At 42.7% G+C, this 23,744-nt stretch overlaps 1 pseudogene; it reads right to left on the reverse strand.

Annotated features, from left to right (window-relative positions):
• The window catches only part of LOC115143410 (contactin-3-like), a 68,619-nt pseudogene that overhangs the window by 33,964 nt on the left and 10,911 nt on the right, over nt 1-23,744 (reverse strand).

Here is a 23,744-nt window from a genome sequence, read left to right on the forward strand (position 1 = left end):
GAAAACATTGTAACGTAAAGAGTTTTCCTAGTATATGTTTGATGTTTATACATTGTACTTTGTGTGAAAAATGTCCAAATCAAAGGGAATGTTTTGGTAACGATGAAATGTTAAGTTAGTTGTCTAAAATTGGATTTGAGTGAAATCTAGACCTTGCCCTCATTAACTTGGTATGCCCAGAGAATTGCCCTAAAGGCGGTTACGCCCACTTCTGACCCAAGGGTATAAAACCTGTGAGTATAGAATTTACATAGAGGACGACGTGACCCAAGCTGCAGCAAAAGTCTAAAAAGTCAACGAACCCAGAACGCAACGCAAGTTTGAAGACAAAGAAATCCTTTTCTACCCAAGCTATGGATGAGTAGCTGTGTCTAAGCGGGTGAATTCAAGTCGAACCACCTAGCCTCCATCTCCCATCGAATCGTGGTATCTAAAGGGTTTCATTCCTATGCTGTGAGCTCTAAGCTACAGAGCTGTCTGTCCACAGAAGACCCCTTCCAGAGCAAAGGGTGAGGGAACAGACTCCTAAGCCCAAAAGGACACTGACATCGGGAGGACGATCAGAGAGGTGCGCCGGAGTAGTGCGTCATCGAGCAGCCTGGACGGTCCATGCAGAGAATAGGTCCATCCCCACGTAATACATCATTATATTCTGACCCATAAGAGCGGCAGTTTGGGGCAAGGCTAGGGTTAGAATAGCATAGCTGACAAATTCACCCAAATGTATATTTCTCTCGTGTATTTTATTTTTTCTCTCTCTCTTTGAAATCCCCCTTTTGGGGAACACGCACCATAGTGTGTTGGCCCGTTATACTAAGTTCTAATCAATAGCCTATAATGTGTTTTTTCTATGTGTATCTTCTATCATCATTTTACCTTTTTAGTAAATAAATATTCAACTAAGATTGGTGTGGTTTGGCTTGGGAATATGGCATTGGAGCTAACCCGGGTTCTTACTTTCTTGTGTTCTTCTTATTTTTTTCTTGTGTGTTTTTGTTCTATCTTATGTTATTTTTAGTGGTATATTGATATTGATTACTGCATTGTTGGGTTTGGAGCTTGCAAGAAAGGCATTTCACTGTACTTTTGCACGTGACATTAAAACTTGAAATTTCACACAGCCAAGTTTTCTAACAGATAACCAAGGCCAAAGCCAGTATTCTGACTCATTGGTGAGACCCGGGTCCGTGCAGATTCACGGGCTATATGACGTTCAGAACGAGATTGGTAGAGGTAACTGGTTAATTAGTGGCTGTTGTAAAATCGATATTCTGATATTCTGAGTTAATTTGGGAAATAGAAACTCAATAAAAACTAGTTTTCCCATGGTGCCCCAGGTTAATGAGTTAATAATTGCTTGATTCAGTTAATCACGCAATTAGAAACTTGTAATCATTCGATGGGCAACAGTCATCACATTAACTAATACAACGTCACGACAAGAGGAATACTTATATCAGAATGCTGTTCATTTACTACAGCTCAGAGTTCAACACCATTGTTCCCTCCAAGCTTGTCACCAAGTTTAGGACCCTGGGACTGAACATATTCCCTCTTCTACTAGATCCTGGACTACCTGATGGGCCGATCCCAGGTGGTAAGAGTATCACCTCTGCCACGTTGACCTTCAACACGGGAGCCCCACAGGGGTGTGTGCTTAGTCCCCTCCTGTACTCCTTGTTCACCCACGACTGCGTGGTAACGTACAACTTCAACACCATCATCAAGCTTGCTGACGCCACGACGGTGGTAGGCCTGATCACCGGAGACAATGAGAGGAGGTCAGCCTACAGGGAGGAGGTCAGTGATCTGGCAGTGTGGTGCTGGAACAACAACCTCTTAGTAAGACCAAGGAGCTGATAGTGGATTACAGGAAACTGGGGGGCGAGCATGCCCCCATCCACAGCGACAGGGCTGCAGTGGAGCGGGTCAAGAGCTTCAAGTACCTCTGTGTCCAAATCACTAAGGACTTAAAATGGTCCACTCACATGTGCACACTCATGAAGACGGTGCGACAGCACCTCTTCCTCCTCAGGAAGTTGAAAAGGTTTGGCTTGGGAATATGGCATTGGAGCTAACCCAGCTTCTTACTTTCTTGTGTTCTTCTTCTTTTTTTTTCTTGTGTGTTTTTGTTCTATCTTATGTTATTTTTAGTGGTATATTGATATTGATTACTGCATTGTTGGGTTTGGAGCTTGCAAGAAAGGCATTTCACTGTACTTTTGCACGTGACATTAAAACTTGAAATTTCACACAGCCAAGTTTTCTAACAGATAACCAAGGCCAAAGCCAGTATTCTGACTCCAAGCCTACATTTACAAATGTGGGTATCTATTACAACAGCACATTGACTCATAAGTGTCCCTGGATTCCTTCAATGTAAAATGGATCACTTACCCTGGAAGGCGATACGACCTCGTGCAGCGTTTTTTCCCCGGCTATTTTCTGCCACGCACTCATACATCCCTGTGTCTTCCTGCTGGAAATGTGGAATTTCAAGAACAGCGTTGGAGTTCTTCATCTTCACCTTACTGGGAAATGGGACACCGCTGGTTCTCCTCCAACTTATTTCTGGGACTGGGCTGCAACACAATGAGGAGAAAAAATCCCTTATGACGACTCTCTGTCAGTCTGAGGTGAAAAAATGTTGATTAACTGTACAGAAGCTTCTTCTGTGTAATGGAATTCAATTTTTCTCTAAAGAGGAGGCTGCCAAAGCCTTTAGAATTAATGTAACCATACAAATCTGGAAATCTGGCTTTCATCCATTTTCACTATATCAAATTTCAACAGCTTTGCCTTCCTGGACATATGAAAGGATGTTTGATTTTCACATCCTCACAATGTGCTACTGCTTTCTTTACTCCTCTGTAAGTCTGTGATACTTGACTTCAAGACGATGAGTGATATCACTAATATTCCAGCATCCTATGAACAGCAAACCTCCTAATTACAAAGACCTGCATAACAAATAAACCTGCACTCTCACAAACACATGCACATTCACTTACTTTCCCAGTGCGAAGCATTCTAGTTTTACCGTGGATCCCTTCGCAGCTGGAACAGTGTCAGGGAAATTAACTTCTATTTTCGGTTCATATTCACCCATTGCTCCTATGAAAGGGAGACAATACACAAACAGCATTTTGGCATCAATGATTAATGGCATACACACTTTACGCCTTGGAAGACATGGCTCAACAATAACATGGGCCCAGAAACACAAAGGTCTTTGTGTGTGGAACAGAAACAATCACTGAGAGGTTGGTAAGAGGGAGAGAAACGGAAAAGGTTTATTAAAGATTCAAAGAAGAATACACCTGGGGGAGGGGATGGTATGTATTCATCTCCTGTGGACACTTCTTTTCAGACTGAATCTAATATTCAAGCTGCTAGGAGGGCAGCAACTCCACCCAATGACTTTTCCCTTTGAGGAGGTAAGGTTACTCAGTCTTTTACCAAGTACAATTAGCATTATAGACTATCAGGAAAGAATGGTCTATTGTAGACTGTGTATAGTCTGCCAATGCTATACACGTTGAGCGAGGTAGACTATTGATGTTTTAGCCTGTGTAGCGCCTATCTCTTTACAAGGGGCTTAATCTGGGCAGCTTGTGCAGTCTGATCAGCGTGTATGTTTACATAAAGGATGGGATCTTACCGTCATTCCTCAGGACCAGTGGTGTAGGAAAGCTGAGGACTTTGCCCTTAGTGATGCTATTGTTGACCACACAGGTGTAGTTGCCCACATCAGAAGGCTCCACTTTAGCGATGTACAGACTTCCTGTCTCCTGGGAGATGAATCGACGACTATCTTGCTGGACAAAGTAGGGGTACTCATTGAAGATCCATGCAAACGTCAGCTCTAGGAGGGAGAGGAATGTGACAGCGGTAAATACAGTTGTAGTACTGAACAGTAACATACATGTATGTAGATGTAGTAATCAACATTGAAAAATGCCCTTTTGAAAATATAATTGAGCATGTATGTGAAATGTTTGTGTAGATATTTCCTATTGTTGAAATACTGTACTAGAAATCAAAATACATTTTCTTCTCTATATTTAAAGTTTAAAGATACCAGGCGAATGCAGTAGAACAGCTATTGCTGCACAAGAAAGAGCGTCCAAAGGAAAGAGAGCACACCAAAATGGATTACAGCACCGCACTGGCACTCTCATGACACATGCCCTGTTCTCTACTCTGAGTGACTCAGGACAGGGCTTTCTTCCAGGCTTGTCTCATGCATGCCATGCTTCTCCTCAGCCAACGGGCCTACCATAATTAAGAACACAGAACACAGCATTACTGACTCATCTTGAAGAGAGCACAGATTCACAGACGTGAGGTACTGTAGCAGTAGCCTATCCAATGTGGTGTGGAGGCGAGAGTGTGTAGGGAGCTACAAGGTGTGTAAGTACTGTCACTCATTTCCTGTCCCCCTGGGAGCAGCAACCTTGGCTGCTGGGATCACGCTTTGGCAGTCGGTTCAATGAAGCCAAAACTAATTCATTCTGATGAAGCAAAGCAAGAACGGGTGTCCCTGACTCTAAGCTATGTGGCCAGTGATGAACAGTGATAGCATTTGTCATGCAAATACAAGTATAGAGGAAAATGAAAATATAGTGCAACAACCTCTTTTCTTATTGAACACAATAGCCATTTATGTAACATGCACAACGTTACAAACATGCCATAGCTGCAACACAAAGGAAACCATCCCATAATTGAGCCCTCGAGAATAAACAAATATTTATGATGGAGCCCTAATGCAGTCACTTTAGCTAGCAACAATATTTAATTTGTGGCCATGTCTATGTAACATGAGATATAATGTGTCATTTGAGAAAACATCTATTCCAACATTTGAAGCCGCTGAGGCAGAATAAAAACCTGCAGGGATGTCTTATAGTCAGTGGGTAACAATGGGCCCAACGAGTTCAAGGTTGTGCGTCACATTCATGCTTCACAATGCAATGAGAGCAGTGCTACGCTTACTGGGTCGTATTCTCTTGTTCAAATAGGAAAACCAAACAAAACACAATACTGCTATGGTGACAACAACATGCCTGGCATAAGATATTTCTGAGCAAGAGGCTGTCGCAGTGTGTTTCAAACTGGCTACACAAGGCCATTATCACCTCCTCCAGCTGTACAGTCCTGTACACACACACACACACACACACACACACACACACACACACACACACACACACACACAATGTGTACTATACAAAATAGAGGAACCTTTTTGGCAATGAGGCCCTTTATCTACTTCTCCAGAGTCATAGGAACCATGTATACCATTTTTTTTGTCTCTCTAGTATGAAGGAAGTTAGAGTTGGTTCACGAGCCGTTAGCGCCATGATACCCATAGACTTCCAGTCATGGAGCTAACGCTAGTAAGCAATTACGCTAGAGTTAGTTAGCAACTTCCTTAAACTGCACACAGACATAAAAATGATATCCACAAGTTCAAATCAAATTATATTGGTCACATACACATATTTAGCAGATGTTATTGCAGGTGTAGCGAAATGCTTGTGTTCCTATCTCCAACAGTGCAGTAGTATCTAACAATTCACAACAATACACACACATCTAAAAGTAAAAGAATGCAATTAAGAAATATATACATCTTAGGACGAGCAATGTCTGCGTGGCATGGACTAAAATACAGTAGAATAGAATAGAGTATATACATATGAAATGAGTAAAGCAGTATGTAAACATTATTCAAGTGAATAGTGTTCCATTATGAAAGTCCATTTCTATGTGCAGTGGCAAGACAAAGTATGTGAACCCTTTGGAATTACCAGGATTTCTGCATAAATTGGTCATAAAATTTGATCTGATCTTCATCTAAGTCACAACAATAGACAAACACAGTGTGCCTAAACTAATAACACACAAATTATTGTATTTTTCATACCTATATTGAATATATCATTTAAACATTAATAGTGTAGGTTGGAAAAAGTATGGAGTCAGAAGTCAGCAAACGTGGAGTCCAATCAATGAGACGAGATTGGAGATGTTGGTTAGAGCTGCCCTGACCTATAAAAAAAAACTCACAAAATTAGAGTTTGCTATTCACAAGAAGCATTGCCTGATGTGAACCATGCCTCTAACAAAAGAGATCTCAGAAGACCTAAGATTAAGAATTGTTGACTTGCATTAAGCTGGAAAGGGTTACAAAAGAATCTCTAAAAGCCTTTATGTTCATCAGTCCACGGTGAACAAATTGTCTACACATGGAGAAAGCTAAGCACTGTTTCTACTCTCCCTAGGAGTGTCCATCCTGCAAAGATGACTGCAAGAGCACAGCACATAATTCTCAATGAGGTTAAGAAGAATCCTAGAGTGCCAGCTAAAGAGATACAGAAATCTATGGAACATCCTAACATCTCTGTTGACGAGTCTACGATACGTGAAACACTAAACAAGAATGGTGTTAATGGGACGACACCACAGAAGAAGCCACTGCTGTCCCCAAAAAACATTGCTGCAAGTCTGAAGTTCATATAAGAGCACCTGGATGTTCCACAGCGCTACTGGCAAAATATTCTGTGGATAGATGAAACTAAAGTTGAGTTGTTTGGAAGGAACACAACACTACGTGGGGAGAAAAAAAGGCACAGCACACCAACATCAAAACCTCATCCCAACTGTAAAGTATGGTTTGGGGCTGCTTTGCTGTCACAGGGCCTGGACAGCTTGCCATCATCGACAGAAAAATGAATTCCCAAGTTTATCAACACATTTTGCAGGAGAACGTAAGGCTATCTGTCCGCCAACTGAGCTCGTCAGAAGTTGGGTGATGCAACAGGACAATGACCTAAAACACAGAAGTAAATCAACAACAGAATGGCTTCAACAGAAGAAAATATGCCTTCTGGAGAGCCCCAGTCAGTCCTGACCTCAACCCGATTGAGATGCTGTGGCATGACCTCAAGAGAGAAGCCTCCTCCCTAAGTTATTTTTACTCACTGCTTTAGCACACTCCACCAACCCTGATGTCCTTGCCGTGTCTGAATCCTGGCTTAGGAAGGCCACCAACAATTCTGAGATTTCCATACCCAGCTACAACCTTTTCCATCAAGATAGAACTGCCAAAGGGGGAGGAGTTGCAATCTACTGCAGAGAAAGCCTCCAAAGTTCTGTCATACTTTCCAGGTCTATAGCCAAACAGTTTGAACTTCTAATTTAGAAAATGAACCTCTCCAGAAATAAGTATCTCACTGTTGCCGCCTGCTATCGACCCCCCTCCGCTCCCAGCTGTGCCCTGGACACCATTTGTGAATTTATCGCCCTGCATCTAGCTTCAGAGTTTGTTCTGTTAGGTGACCTAAACTGGGATATGCTTAACACCCCGGCAGTCCTACAATCTAAGCTAGATGCCCTCATTCTCACACAAATCATCAAGGAACCAACCAGGTACAACCCTAAATCTGTAAACATGGGCACCCTCATAGACATTATCCTGACCAACTTTCCCTCCAAATACACCTCCGCTGTTTTCAATCAGGATCTCAGTGATCACTGCCTCATTGCCTGTATCCGCGGTCAAATGACCACCCCTCATCACTGTCAAACGCTCCCTAAAACACTTCTGCGAGCAGGCCTTTCTAATCGACCAGGCCGGGTATCCTGGAAGGATATTGACTTCATCCCGTCAGTCGAGGATCCCTGGTCATTCTTTAAAAGTAATTTCCTCACCATCTTAGATAAGCATGTCCGTTCAAAAAATGCAGAACAAAGATATAGCCCTTGGTTCACTCCAGACCTGACTGCACTTGACCAGCACAAAAACACCCTGTGGCGGACTGCAATAGCATCGAATAGTCCCCACGATATGCAACTGTTCAGGGAAGTCAGGAACCAATACACGCAGTCAGTTAGGAAAGCGAAGGCTAGCTTTTTCAAGCAGAAATTCGCATCCTGTAACTCCAAAATGTTTTGGGACACTAAAGTCCATGGAGAACAAGAGCACTTCCTCCCAGCTGCCCACTGCACTGAGGCTAGGTAACACGGTCACCACTGATAAGTCCATGATAATCAAACATTTCAGTAAGCATTTCTCAACGGATGGCCATGCCTTCTTCCTGGCTACTCCAACCCTCGCCAACAGCTCCACATCCCCCGCAGCTACTCGCCCCAAGCCTCCCCAGCTTCTCCTTCACCCAAATCCAGACAGCAGATGTTCTGAAAGAGCTGCAAAACCTGGACCCGTACAAATCAGCTGGGCTAGACAATCTGGACCCTCTCTTTCTAAAACTATCCACCGCCATTGTTGCAAACTCTATTACCAGCCTGTTCAACCTCTCTTTCCTATCGTCCGAGATCCCTAAAGATTGGAAAGCTGCCGTGGTCATCCCCCTCTTCAAACGGGGTGACACCCTAGACCCAAACTGTTACAGACCTATATCCATCCTGCCCTGCCTATCTAAAGTCTTCGAAAACCAAGTTATTAAACAGATCACTGACCATTTCGAATCCCACCGTACCTTCTCGGCTGTGCAATCCGGGTTCCGAGCCGGTCACGGATGCACCTCAGCCACGCTCAAGGTACTAAATGATATCATAACTGCCATCGATAAAATATATACCGTCTTCACCGACGTGGCCAAGGCTTTCGACTCTGTCAATCACCGTATTCTTATCGGCAGACTCAATAGCCTTGGTATTTTCTAATGACTGCCTCGCCTGCTTCATCAGTGTGTGAAATCGGAAGGCATGTTGTCCGGACCTCTGGCAGTCTCTAAGGGGGTACCACAGGGTTCAATTCTCGGGCCGACTCTTTGCTCTGTTTATATCAACGATGTCGCTCTTGCTCTGGGCGATTCCCTGATCCACCTCTACGCAGATGACACCATTCTGTATACTTCTGGCCCTTCCTTGGACACTGTGCTAACTAACCTCCAAACGAGCTTCAATGCCATACAACACTCCTTCCGTGGCCTCCAACTGCTCTTAAACGCTAGTAAAACCAAATGCATGCTTTTCAACCATTTGCTGCTCGCACCCGCCCGCCCGACTAGCATCACCACCCTGGACGGTTCTGACCTAGAATATGTGGACAACTATAAATACCTAGGTGTCTGGCGAGACTGTAAACTCTCCTTCCAGACTCATATTAAACATCTCCAATCCAAAATAAAATCTAGAATCGTCTTTCTATTTCGCAACAAAGCCTCCTTCACTCACGCCACCAAACTTACCCTAGTAAAACTGACTATCCTACTGATCCTCGACTTCGGCGATGTCATCTACAAAATAGCTTCCAACACTCTACTCTGCAAACTGGATGCAGTCTATCACAGTGCAATCCATTTTGTTACCAAATCACCTTATACCACCCGCCACTGCGACCTGTATGCTCTAGTCGGCTGGCCCTCGCTGCATATTAGTCGCCAGACCCACTGGCTCCAGGTCATCTACAAGTCCATGCTAGGTAAAGCTCCGCCTTATCTCAGTTCACTGGTCACGATAACAACACCCACCCGTAGCACACGTTCCAGCAGGTTTATCTCACTGATCATCCCCAAAGTCAACACCTCATTTGGCCGCCTTTCCTTCCAGTTCTCTGCTGCCAGTGACTGGAACGAATTGCAAAAATCGCTGAAGTTGGAGACTTTTATTTCCCTCACCAACTTTAAACATCAACTATCTGAGCAGCTAACCAATCGCTGCAGCTGTACATAGTCCATGTGTAAATAGCCCAGCCAATCTACCTACCTCATCCCCATACTGTTTTCATTTTATTAACTTTTCTTCTCTTTTGCACACCAGTATCTCTACTTGCACATCATCATCTGCTCATTTATCACTCTAGTATTGACTTGTTGATGCTACCCATCCCGGTAGCGGGATAATTGTCATCAGCAACTGCTGAATAGCATAGCGCCACAGTCAAATAATATTACAAAAAAATATTAATATTCATGAAATCACAAGTGCAATATAGGAAGTTTAGCCTTTTGTTAATCCACCTGTCATCTCAGATTTTGAAATTATGCTTTACCGCTAAAGCAATCCAAGCGTTTGTGTAAGTTTATCGATAGCACAACATAACATTATGTACACTAAGCATTAGGTAGCTAGGTCACGGAAATCAGAAAAGCAATCAAAAAAATAGTTTACCTTTGATGATCTTCGGATGTTTTCACTCACGAGACTCCCAGTTACACAACAAATGTTCCTTTTGTTCCATAAAGATTATTTTTATACCCAAAATACCAACGTTTGTTTGTCGCGTTATGTTCAGAAATCCACAGGAAAGAGCGGTCACGACAACGCAGACGTATATTCCAAATAATATCCATAATGTCCACAGAAACATGTCAAATAGTTTTTATAATCAATCTTCAGGTTGTTTTTAAAATACATATTCGATAATATAATCAACCGAGTGTGTAGCTTTTTCAATAACAGCGGGAGGAACAATGGCGGCTTTACTCAATTGCGCAAAACTCACTCTGAGAGCCCCCACCTATCCACTTACGCAATGTGATCTTTCATGCTCATTTTTCAAAATAAAAGCCTGAAACTATGTCTAAAGTTGACACCTTAGGGAAGCCATAGAAAAAGGAATCTGGTTGATATCCCTTTAAATGGAGGATAGGCATGCATTGGGGCGGCAGCGTAGCCTAGTGGTTAGAGCGTTGGACTAGTAACCGGAAGGTTGCGAGTTCAAACCCCCGAGCTGACAAGGTACAAATCTGTCGTTCTGCCCCAGAACAGGCAGTTAACCCACTGTTCCCAGGCTGTCATTGAAAATAAGAATGTGTTCTTAACTGACTTGCCTGGTTAAATAAAGGTAAAATTAAAAAAAAAAAAATAGGAACAGAGATGTTTCAAAATAAGAGGCACTTCCTGATTGGATTTTAATCAGGCTTTCGCCTTCAATATCAGTTCAGTTATACAGTTTTGGAAACTTTAGAGCGTTTTCTATCCTAATCTGACAATTATATGCATATTCTAGTTTCTGGGGCTGAGAAATAGGCAGTTTCAAATGAGTACGTTTTTTTTGTGGCCAAAAACGAAAACACTGCCCCCTACACTCAACAAGTTAATCTGCTAAATTGTAATTATTCGCTCTTATGGACTATTTATTGCCTAACTCCTCATGCCTTTTGCACACACTGCATATAGACTTTATGTTTTTCTACTGTGTCATTGACTTGTTTATTGTGTTATTGGCTTGTTTATTGTTTACTCCACGTGTAACTCTGTGTTGTTGTCTGTGTCACACTGCTTCACTTTACCTTGGCCAGGTTGCAGTTGCAAATGAGAACTTGTTCTCAACTAGCCTACCTGGTTAAATAAAGGTTAAATAAAATAAATAAATAAATAAATAAAGTTCACCCCCAAGAATATTGTTTAACTGAAACAGTTTTGTTAACATTGGACATTGTGCAGGTCTGATCCACAACTACAGAAAACATTTGGTTTAGTGCTGCCAAAGGAGGGTCAGCCAGTTATTAAATCCAAGGGTTCACATACTTTTTACACCCTGCACTGTGAATGTTTACACTGTGTTCCACAAAGACATAAAAATATATAATTTGTCATGTGTTATTAGTTTAAGGAGACTGTGTTTGTCTATTGTTGTGACTTAGATGAAGATCAGATCAAATGTTATGACCAATTTTTGCATAAATCCAGGTAATTCCAAAGGGTTCACAGACTTTCTTTCCAATGCATATGGGGCAGCAGCCTCTAAGGTGTAGGGTTAAGTGGATGGATATTTAACAGTCTGATGGCCTTGAGATAGAAGCTGTTTTTCAGTCTCTCGGTCGGTCCCAGCTGTGATGTGCCTGTACAGACTTCGCATCTGGATGGTAGCGGGGTGAACAGGCCGTGGCTTGGGTGGTTGATGTCCTTGATGATCTTTTTGGCCTTTCTGTGACATCGGGTGTTGATTGTCAGTGATGTGTACGCCGTGGAACTTGAAGCTTTTCAACTTCTTCATCTGACTCTGAAGTAGATAAAGGGCGTCCTTGCCAAAATCTCGAATTTTCCCTTTAAAGTGAGTGGTGGTCCTTTGTAGCTCAGTTGGTAGAGCATGGCGCTTGTAATGCAAGGGTAGTGGGTTTGATTCCTGGGACCATCCATACGTAAAATGTATGCACGCATGACTTAGTCGCTTTGGATAAAAGCGTTTGCTAAATTGCAAAGTCCATTATTCAATTCCAAGGAAAGTTGAACTGAGTAGGGTTGCGATCACACACACTTCAATAGCAATCTCAAATGTGCAGAGTCATTCATCTGTACAAGTTGAAAATAGCATGAAAGATAAACAAGATATCCCAGAAAGTTTTTTTGTTTGTTTTTCCTCTAGGGTATAGAATAAATGAGTTTGAAAAATCACTTTGAATTCTACATTCCATTTGAGTTGGGATAAGTTACAATTGATTATGTGATCCAGGTTTTAAAATCACTTTGCTGGGAACGTATTGCCTAAGGATCAGGTTAAGCCTCCAATTTGAGGAACATCTTTTCATTTGCCCCCAGATTTGTCTCTAATTGAAGGAAATAGTTCAGAATGAAAAACAAACAGAGGCCAATCACGCACGGCTTTATTCTGCAGACATCTGTGTGCAATAAGTTTCATTTGAGGTTGCTAGCTGGAATGATTGCTTTGAGGGCTAACAAATACGGTGTTATGAATAAACATATTGTGAACCCCCCGAATAACTTCTGTATATAATACTTAATCAAAGATTTTAATGGGATACAGAAGAGCGGTACCTTTCCAGTTATGCATAGATATCTCTGATAAGGAAAAAACATACCTCCAGAATGCATGGGTGGTCCACATAGCAAAACCACTCCTTGGCTCTCTCGGACATTCACAGCACTCCGTGCAGTTTGGGTCTTGAAGTTATCTAGGTCTAATCAACACAAAAATCAAGCTTTAGTGTTACTACAGAATGGATGAATATGCATAATAAAGCATAATGGACAGTAAGCACTAACATGAGTATGCCTAAATACAGCTGACAACTCAATCAGTATCAGCCAATGTGTTTCCCACTGTGGTTTGAGTTTCACCAATACATGCATCCATTATATTGGTTTCTTCAAAGCTCTAAAATCCATGTGGTGCAGGAAACCATTCACAGGTACAGTGATTGATTGCTTTAGAACACACCCAATGCTATACAATACTTTGAAAGGCAACTGTAACATTGAACATTATTGATGGACTTGAGTATGTGATGTATACCTCACAACACACCGTTGTTATGATAGCAGCAGGAGATTAACTTGCAAAGGGATAATAGAGAGAGGAGGAAACTTGGAAGAACTTAACAAACACAGAGCACATGACGAAAAACAGGATTCAGTGCCAAGAGCAATAACCAACATCATTATTAAATGCAGTGTAATCTTGCACTTAGCTTCCCCATTGATACTCTGGGCGGCATTCATCCCTGCAAATGAAAGGGGAAAAAGCTGACAGACTTGTACCTGGGATGATGAAACGTTACTCTGTTTCAGTGAGTGATGGGCAAACCACTGTACCCCTGTGCCTAATGACTCCGCACCCTTGGGCTGGCAGCCCTGCAGTCAGGCCCCGAACACAAACAAAAGAAAGTCAATGTGACCGTTAAGACAAATTGGGAAAAGAGAAGGATTATAGAGGGGAGTGGGAGAGCGAAGGGAAGATTAATGAGCCAGTCTCTGATGACCGTGGTGAAATCCAACACGGCCAAGTCATAGCAGGATTCTGTCCAGGCCACGCGGTGGGTGGCCATCTTCCAACAGAGCAGTGGAGAATTAGAACTCTCAGCCAAGGTGCTGATTCTAAAGCAGGAGGAGGTAGGCTAGCTAGGCTATCTACAGACAGGTGGTGCAGGCTGGTTGGAAAGCATAAATCACACAGCTGCAGCTGATCATGACGGTAATATTAATTTCAAACAGTGGGGGTTGGTACTGAAATGTAGTAATCAGTTAAGGTAGGGAGAGGAGGCCCTCCTATTCTCCTCTCTCCTCACACAGAAAGTCACAGCAGGGAATGGTGCTAAAATGCAGCACTCTGCAGGCTGGCTCTACCCTGTCTGTAGTAGAATGAGTGCTTCCTCTAGGCTAATGTGTCTCCTCTGCACAGACTCCAACTCTGAGAGCCAACAAGAATGTGTCGGGAGGGAAGACAGAAAAATATATATAGAGAGGTATCTTATCCAACTTATTCAGTTGTGTTACAGTTGTTCAGAAATTCTATGTAAATAGGATGAAGTTGATGGCCATAACACATCACAAAAAAGAAACACATCATTGTGGAGACAGGAAATGGAGGAAGCAAGCCATCCTTGTCTATGGCAGCTTCTTCATTACAAGGAAAAGCTAGCAGCCTATGCAGCAACCTTCATGTATCGCCAATACCTCCTCTGTGCATTCCCCTACTAGACAATAAATATCAAGCAGCTTCCCTCCTCACCTAGGACCCACAAGTGAGATTCATTATCCAGCCCATGAGGGTAAAGGCAGTCAATCTCTTAGGGGGAAGGAAAGGCTCTCTATCTCATGATCAATAGTGAGACGGCATGATCAGTGAGAGGGGAGAGGTGTCTCTACACTGTCTGTCTGTTGGCTCTCTATATGGTAGAGAATCATGCCAAAGCTTCATATTCATATAAATGATTGTGTCTGGTTTGCAAAGTCTTAAGCTTTATTTGTGTTGTTTTCCTTTCAAGTCCAGAACGCAGACGCTGGCATAGATTTGCAAAGTATCAGTCAATACCGAGTGAGCTCAGATGCTGTCAAACCTGGAAACACTGAAACTAATGAGAATCAATGGAGTCAGAAGCTGCCTTACCCATTTTGTTGCATCTGACATTTCATTCAATTAACCCTTAAAAATATATACTTGAAGCAAACCAAACAAGAAATCAGAATGCTAAGGCCACAGCAACAATACTCACACAGACACACACAGATGTGTTAAAAATAGTCCAATCACTTACATGCAAATTGTAGAGTGGCTCGGCAGCTGAGGATGATCCCCCATGTGTTGAAGGCAGTGCACTGGTATATCCCTGTGTCTTGGTCCCTGTCCAGACTGTTAATGATCAGGTTGCCTCCAGACATGTGACGCCGGTAGTCACTCCCCAGATCAATGAGTGTTCCGTTAAGCGACCATCTGGAAAGACGCAAACACAATCAGCAGCCGGGCCTCTGGAGATGCACACTCACAAACATGTATCATATGAATCGATTTGATGGGTGCAGGTGACCATCATTCTGTGAACACCACGAGATAGGAAATATCAAAACATTAGTTTGAATCTTTATGATTCCCTCATGATAAAGACAATTGAATCAAATGAAAGATATTGGTTATAATCACCCTGTAATTGTTGGTGTGTTTAGCATGAGACTTTTCATAGTGTATTGGGTTAGCCTAGCTAGCTGCCTTGGCATTTCAAAGACTGGCCTATTTGTTTCTATTGTACATAATTGTATTATGGGAAAAAATGTACTTCACATCTCACATTAATGATATAAAATAATTATGATATAAAATTATGTAAAATATATTCTTTGTTTTGAGTCATAGCTCAAAACAAATAATATTTTCAAGTTGTCCAAAAACACCAATCACCAGCTAATATAAATACAGGGATATACACTGAGTGAGGTCAAATAAAGTAAAATATAAAATGTTTTGGATGGTTTAGTACTAATGATTTGCTGCAATAAACAATTTACAAATAGGAAAACTAATTTTTGTTTTTCCAAAGTGAGACAGAAACCTAAAAAGGAAAAAGGAAAATGAACGAAGCTGAGAGGCATGATAAGTATGGATTATTTTCCACTTAAGAAAGCAAGTAATTGTGAATGATTAGGATGAGACTTTGAGCCAGCTAGCTTGAACAATGCCATTCTGGGACAGTGAAATGCCAATTCCAATGATGAGCAAAAAAAATCTATATTGTTTTCCCCCTTTTCTGTAAACTAACGAGCAGAGAAAATGATTCCTCACACAGCCTTAAAACCAGCCATGACTCTCCCCAGACTCCCGCCTGACAGACTACAAAAGATATAGCTGTCTTTCATGTTGTTGACTGCATTATTCATCTATCACAGTGTGGTTTTCACTTAATCAGACATATGTTGTCATCATTCCAGATACCAAAATTATTTTCTAAATGTTTGAAGTTACAGTGTGTGATGAAGCCTATGTTTCATGGGCGCACAAATATGAATGCAAAAAACTAGGGAGTTTGATGACTTATTGAATCTCAATTGCTTTAAAAAAAACTGCTTGTTTCTACATGTTCCAAACTGCTCTGTTGATACAGTATGATACATCATGCTACCATAGATATACAGTCTATAGAAGGAGGATCTCACGTGTAATCTTGTCCTAATATTTATATATTTCTTAATTCCATTCTTTTACTTTTAGATTTGTGTGTATTGTTGTAAATTGATACTACTGCACTGTTGGAGCTAGGAACCCAAGCATTTTGCTACACCTTCAATAACATCTACTAAATATGTGTATGTGACCAATAAGATTTGATTTGATTTATAATAAAGTGGAGAGGGGGAGAGGTGGTCTGGTGGCTAATTATATTTGCAGCCACCCCAGAATATCTGAAGTTAATGGGAGAGGACAGTAGACAGGCTGAGCAGATCAGACACCCCTGGAGCAGATGGCTGAGCTCTGCCTCTGCTGGGTGTGATGGTGTCTATGCACGACACAGCCAGTCACATTGCCAGCCACCCAATCTAGCAGCAGTAGCAGCAACACCTTAAACGGCAAGCCTGAACAGTGGGACAAGTTGTCAGAGAGACCCCTCACCTGCCACCACTAAGTAGCCACCAGAAAAGGCCTGGTATGAAACCCCCCTGAGGGTGAAGGCTAGGTGACAGAGCATGAAACTCCCATCACATATAGAGCACCCATTCCATGAGAGTAAGAGTAAAGAACAAGGATAGACCACAGTGCTGCAGCTAGTGTAATTTCACTACAAAACAAGCAGATGTGGAGTTATTTAACCTGAACCAATATAATTGAAATCACACAAATTACCAAGCAGTCATCACACTGAGATGTTATTATCACTCCACCGCTTAAACCCCATGCGGACATAACTATCCTTTGCCATCCACTATCCAAAACATGAATTATCCATGTTAGCATAGTCATATTGTATTTGAGTCGTCACCATCATCATCATATGCAGTGATGTGTATCTCTCTAACAGTCAGTAAAATGGTTCTCATCACCTGTGAGGTTGTGAGCAAAACCTCAAATATAGCAAAAACATTAAATTAGACATATTTTTACTGTGAGAGTATAAGATTGTTGCAAGCAGCATGCTGTGACCTGTATAGAAGTCTGTGCCCTCAAACCTGTTGCCAGCTCCGGACTAATGAGGACTAGGGTTGCAAAGGGTAGGAAACTTTTTGGTAAATTCCCGGAATTCTTCCATGGGAAGTTAAACCCTGGAATTTGGGGTATTTTGCTTAAATTCTTCAAAAAAGTTAGCTTATAACAGTGAACCTTTTTTGTGGGATACACAAGGCAATTCTAGATCTTGTGGCATATTTTGGTTAAACTATCCACAATTCAATGGAATTGCAACCCTCTGCAAGGCACAGTGTATTCTTCCATCACATGTACGGCTGATTCTCAAGATCTTGCACACTAATGAGATGCTATTGAGCCCACACTACTACACTGTCTGAGCCAATGACTACATGCTTTCTGGTAAGTTCACAACAAGCAACCTCTGACAAAAGTCCCTCTACTTCTCTTCGAGGTGAAGATGATGAATCAGACACCTTATCGATAGCAATAGCTCATCGTCCTCCTGCAATCAGATTTGTTTTTACTCAATGTAGGAACGTAGTCAGAGAAATGCTGATGAATGTCTTGCTCAAGCTGTGTATGCAACTGGTTCACAGATTCAGAGTTCAAGTGAAGGTCAAGCAAATCATAGCGGTCAAGGTCAAGCAAATCATCTCTGATGGGTGGTCGAATGTTCGTTGGCAAGGAATAACTAACTACATAATCTCCACCCCTCAACCTGTATTATACACAAGCACAGACACAAGGGACAGACACACCATTCTCTACATTGCATATGAGCTGAAGGCAGTCATCAATGACCTTGGACCCAGAAGGTATTTGCACTGGTGAATGACAATGCTGTGAACATGAAGGCTACTTGGTCTAAAGTGGAGGAGTTCTACCTCACATCACACCCATTGGCTGTGCTGCTCATGCATTGAATCTGCTCCTCAAGGACATCATGGCACTGAAAGAATGAATACACTCTACAAGAGAGCCAAGGAAATGGTTAGGTATGTGAAGAGTCATCAAGTTATAGCTGCAATCTACCTCATCAAGCAAAGTGAGAAGAATAAGAGCAGCACATTGAAGCTGTCCAGCAACACCCATTGGGATGGTGTTGTCATCATGTTTGAGAGGCTCCTGGAGGGGAAGGAGTCCCTCCAAGAAATGGCCATATCACAGTCTGCCGATATGGACTCCCCCATCAAGAGGATCTTTCTGGATTATGTATTTTGGGAGAGAGTGATAAACAGCCTGAAAATCCTGAAACCTATAGCCGAAGAGGATGGCTGACGTTTTACATGCCCGTAATAAATTGTGATATTATGTTCATTTTTTTTGCGTTGTTTGTAACTTGTCTTTTTACTTATTTTGTACATAATGTTGCTGCTATCATCTATTATGACCAAATATAACTTCTGGACATCAGAACTGGGATTACTCACCACGGACTGGAAGAATCTTTTTCCTCAAATCAAATCAAAGTTTATTTGTCGCGTGCGCCGAATACAACAGGTGTAAACCTTACAGTGAAATGCTTACTTACAGGCTCTAACCAATGGTGCCAAAAAAAAGGTATGTGTGTGTGTGTGTGTGTGTGTGTGTGTGTGTGTATACAGGCCTGTACAGCTGGAGGAGGTGATAAAGAAATAAAACAACAGTAGAAAGACATTTGAAAAAAGAGTAGCAAAGCTATATACAGACACCTGTTAGTCAGGCTTATTGAGGTAGTATGTACATGTAGGTATCGTTAAAGTGACTGTGCATACATGATGAACAGAGAGTAGCAGAAGAGTAAAAAGAGGGGTTGGTGGGTGGTGGGACACAATGCAAATAGTCCGGGTAACCATTGGTTACCTGTTCAGGAGTCTTATGGCTTGGGGGTAAAACTGTTGAGAAGCCTTTTTGTCCTAGACTTTAGGGCCTTCCTCTGACACCGCCTGGTTTAGAGGTCCTGGATTCCAGGCAGCTTTGCCCCAGTGATGTACTGGGCCGTATGCACTACCCTCTGAAGTGCCTTGCGGTCGGAGGCCAAGCAATTGCCGTACCAGGCAGTGATGCAACCGGTCAGGATGCTCTCGATGTTGCAGCTGTAGAACCTTTTGAGGATCTCAGGACCCATGCCAAATCTTTTTAGGTTTCTGAGGGGGAATAGGCTTTGTCGTGCCCTCTTCACGACTGTCTTGGTGTGTTTGCAACAATCTAGTTTGTTGTTGATATGGACACCAAGGTACTTGAAGCTCTCAACCTGCTCCACTACAGCCCCATCGATGAGAATGGGGACGTGCTCGGTGCTCCTTTTCCTGTAGTCCACAATCATCTCCTTAGTCTTGGTTACATTGAGGGATAGGTTGTTATTCTGGAACCACCCGGCCAGGTCTCTGACCTCCTCCCTATCTCGTCGTTGGGGCTGTCTCGTCGTAGTCGGTGATCAAGCCTACCACTGTTGTGTCGTCAGCAAACTTAATGATGGTGTTGGAGACGTGCCTGGCCATGCAGTCGTGGGTGAACAGGGAGTACAGGAGGGGACTGAGCACGCATCCCTGGGGAGCTCCAGTGTTGAGGATCAGCGTGGCAGATGTGTTGCTACCTACCCTCACCACCTGGGGGCGGCCTGTCAGGAAGTCCAGGATCCAGTTGCAGAGGGAGGTGTTTAGTCCCAGGATCCTTAGCTTGGTGATGAGCTTTGAGGGTACTATGGTGTTGAACGCTGAGCTGTAGTCAATGAACAGCATTCTCACATAGGTGTGTATAATAATTAATAATAATTACAGAGAACTGATTTGATAAATTAACAGTCTTCAAAGACAAAACAACCTACACCACTTTTAACAGCACATTACTCAACACTAGTGAGACTCATGTCGCCTACGGTAGGCCTACAGTATATCGAAAAACATGATGTGACTCTCCGCAAATAATTACATTTTGAGGATTCTAAATTAAAACCAAAAGCCACCTCATGGGTCTCCCGGTGTCGGCCGGCAAGGGTATCGAACCTGCATCTGTAGCACCATATTTTGCACTGTGGGAGCCCTCATCCACTCCGGAGCCTCCCATCCAAAGTATCAAAATACAGAGAGTTGTTGGTAAAGGTAAATTGTTCTGCTAATAGCCCATAATGGGTCCAGGTCAGGATAACCAAAACATTTATTTATTAAAGAAAGAATGTTGCTAATTATTTATTTTGATCCAAATCCATGAATGTGTGAGTCACTCAGCTTTATGTAGGTGCCGGCTATATGACTGATAATATATAATGATATTTTGGAGGTTATTTCATTTTCCAAAAAATGAAAGAGCGATTGTAATCTGAATGAAGGCCAAAATAATATTTGTAAAGGCAAAAACATTCTGTTTTTAGAGGGAGAGAACCGCTGGGCCAATTGTGCACCGCCCATAAAGGCCAAAATATAGCCCTGCTAATAGCAATAATGGCGCTGTACAACGTGACCATGTGTTTGAAAGAGTATTTTCCAGTAAGCAACAATCTGTTTCATTCCGTGATATTTATTCCCACAGTAATTCGTTATGGATCCATAACTAAATAAACATCAGCATTTTGAAAGAGTATTTTTATTATTAATTTATTAATGAAAGCATAAAGATGCCATTATTAGTTGCATTGTTTTAGTTTGAACCTGCCGACTGTCACTAAGAACAGAACAGAGGGAATGTTTCCCTAGTCAGCGCCATTGTTAGCACAATGTCCCTTATTAAAGTGTTGCCAGTTTGGCGGGGTGGGGGTCCACCCCCCTCCTCCCTTCCCAATGGGCTAGGTTGGTCTTCTGCGCGTGGCTTTGCGGCCCATCCCATGCCCCCTGACCTTGTGCCTTGAACCTTGCGTGCTTTCAGTGGATACACCTGGAGAACTGCAAGGCAGTCCCATTGTGCTTCACTCGGGAGCCATGACCAATATATATTGTCCTGCTAATAACAAGGTTAACAATATATCCTGTGAGAATATCCAACAGGCTTTTATATAATTCTAAATTAATAATAATAATCGCTTTCTTTAGAAAATAACAATATTTTGGAGATGTAAAATGAGCGAGATAAAGGCCATTGTTGAACATGTGTTGAGACAATGTTACTAATTTGTAAATAAAGCCAAAGTTTGTTACTTTGAATTATTTATTTCTGTTTTTAGAGGGAGAAAAACCAAACACCTACAGTCATCTCAGACCTACGGTCTTGCAGCCGAGGCTGGCACGGGTATTGAACCAGCATCTGTAGCAACAGAGATTTTAGACTGCTGCCCACTCAGGCGCTATACAACATGACTGGTCAGGAGTGGCCTACAGTACTACAGTAAGGGCAAAATAATCCTAACAAAATAAAATAATAAAAACCTTTGTGTAACAACAGTTTTAGTAAGTAATACTGAAGTCGTGCACAATTATCAGTTTCTAATTAGGTTTATATCGCCCATTCATTGTCAGTTAGAGACACAGTAGGACCCAAAAGCATAATCAGTGCTCTAACTACCCTTGTGCTGGTCTGGAGAAATTAAGTGGTGATGAAGGGTACCGTACTAAACCTCAAATGACCTATAAGTCCCCCGGCGTAAGCTCACAACTTTTAAAGGAGGAACCACTGTACCTACAGTTTCAAGCAGACCACCACAGTCCCTGTGCCCAAGAAAGCGAAAGTAACCTGCCTAAATGATGACCGTAGCACTCATGTCGGTAGCCATTAAGCCATTAAGTGCTTTGAAAGCTGGTCATGGCTCACATCAACAGCATCCTCCAGGATACCCTAGACTCACTCCAATTCGCATACCGCCCCAACAGATCCACAGATGACGCAATCCCAATCGCACTCCACACTGCCCTTTCCCACCTGACAAAAGGAACACCTATGTGAGAATGCTGTTCATTGACTACAGCTCAGCGTTCAACACCATAGTGCCCACAAAGCTCATCACTAAGCCTGGGACTAGGACCATGGGACTAACACCTCCCTCTGCAACTGGATCCTGGACTTCCTGACGGGCCGCTCCAGGTGTTAAGGGTAGGCAACAACACGTCTGTCATGCTGATCCTCAACACTGGGGCACCTCAGGGGTGTGTACTTAGTCTCTTACTGTACTCCCTGTTCACTCATGACTGAACGGCCAGACACGACTCTAACACCATCATTCAATTTGCCAATCACACAACAGTGGTAGGCTTGATCACCGACAACAACGAGACAGCCCATAGGGAAGAGATCAGAGACCTGGCCGTGTGGTGCTAGGACAACCACCTCTCCCTCAACTTGATCAAGACAAAGGAGATAATTGTGGACTACAGGAAAAAGAGGACTGAACACGCCCCCATTCTCATCGACGGGGCTGCAGTGGAGCAGGTCGAGAGCTTCAAGTACCTTGGTGTCCACATCACCAACAAACTAACATGGTCCAAGCACATCAAGACAGTCGTGAAAAGGGCACGACAAAACCCATTCCCCCTCAGGAGACTGAACATATTTTTCCATGGGTCCTCAGATCCTCAAAAGGTTCTACAGGTGCACCATCGAGAGCACTGGTTGCATCACTGCCTGTTACGGCAACTGCTCGGCCTCCGACCACGAGGCACTACAGAGGGTAGTACAAACGGCCCAGTACATCAACGGCCAAGCTTCCTGCCTTCCAGGACCTCTATACCAGGCGGTGTCAGAGGAAGGCCCTACAAATTGTCAGACTCCTGTCAGACTCCTGTCAGACTCCTGAACCTCTAATCAAATGGCTACCCAGACTATTTGCATTGCCCTGCCACCCTCTCCCTCTCCCCCTCTTTTACACAGCTGGTACTCTCTGTTGTTATCATCTATGCATAGACACTTTAATAACTCTACCTACATATACATATTACCTCAACTAACCGGTGCCCCCGCACATTGACTCTGTACCGGTACCCCCCATATATAGTCTCGCTATTGTTATTTTACTGCTGCTCTTTAATTACTTTTATTTCTAATTCTTATCCGTATTTTTAAAACTGCATTGTTGATTCGATGCCCGTATGTAAGCATTTCACTGTATGGTCTATGCCGGTTGTATTCGGCGCATGTGACTAATAACATTTGATTTGATGAACTCTGGTTGACCTTAAGGTTTACATCAATGTTGCATGAGGCCTCTTCATCAAATACAGGCAGGGAATGGAGCCACGCTCAGAGCTGTCTCCAGCTGCAGACCTCACCTGGTTTCCCCTGAGGCCACACACACAGGCAAAAGTAGGCCTACACACTCACAAGCACACTCACACACACATACACTATATGACCAAAAGTATGTGAACTGGTAACCTGCTCGTCTAACATGTCATTCCAAAATCATGGGCATTAATGTGGAGATGGTTCCCCCCTGCACTTCTATAACAGCCTTGACTCTTCTGGGAAGGATTTCCAATTGATGTTGGAACATGGCTGCAGAGACTTGCTTCCA

The sequence above is a fragment of the Oncorhynchus nerka genome, linkage group LG15 (assembly GCF_034236695.1).
Source record: "Oncorhynchus nerka isolate Pitt River linkage group LG15, Oner_Uvic_2.0, whole genome shotgun sequence".
In the NCBI taxonomy this organism is placed as follows: Eukaryota; Metazoa; Chordata; class Actinopteri; order Salmoniformes; family Salmonidae; genus Oncorhynchus; species Oncorhynchus nerka.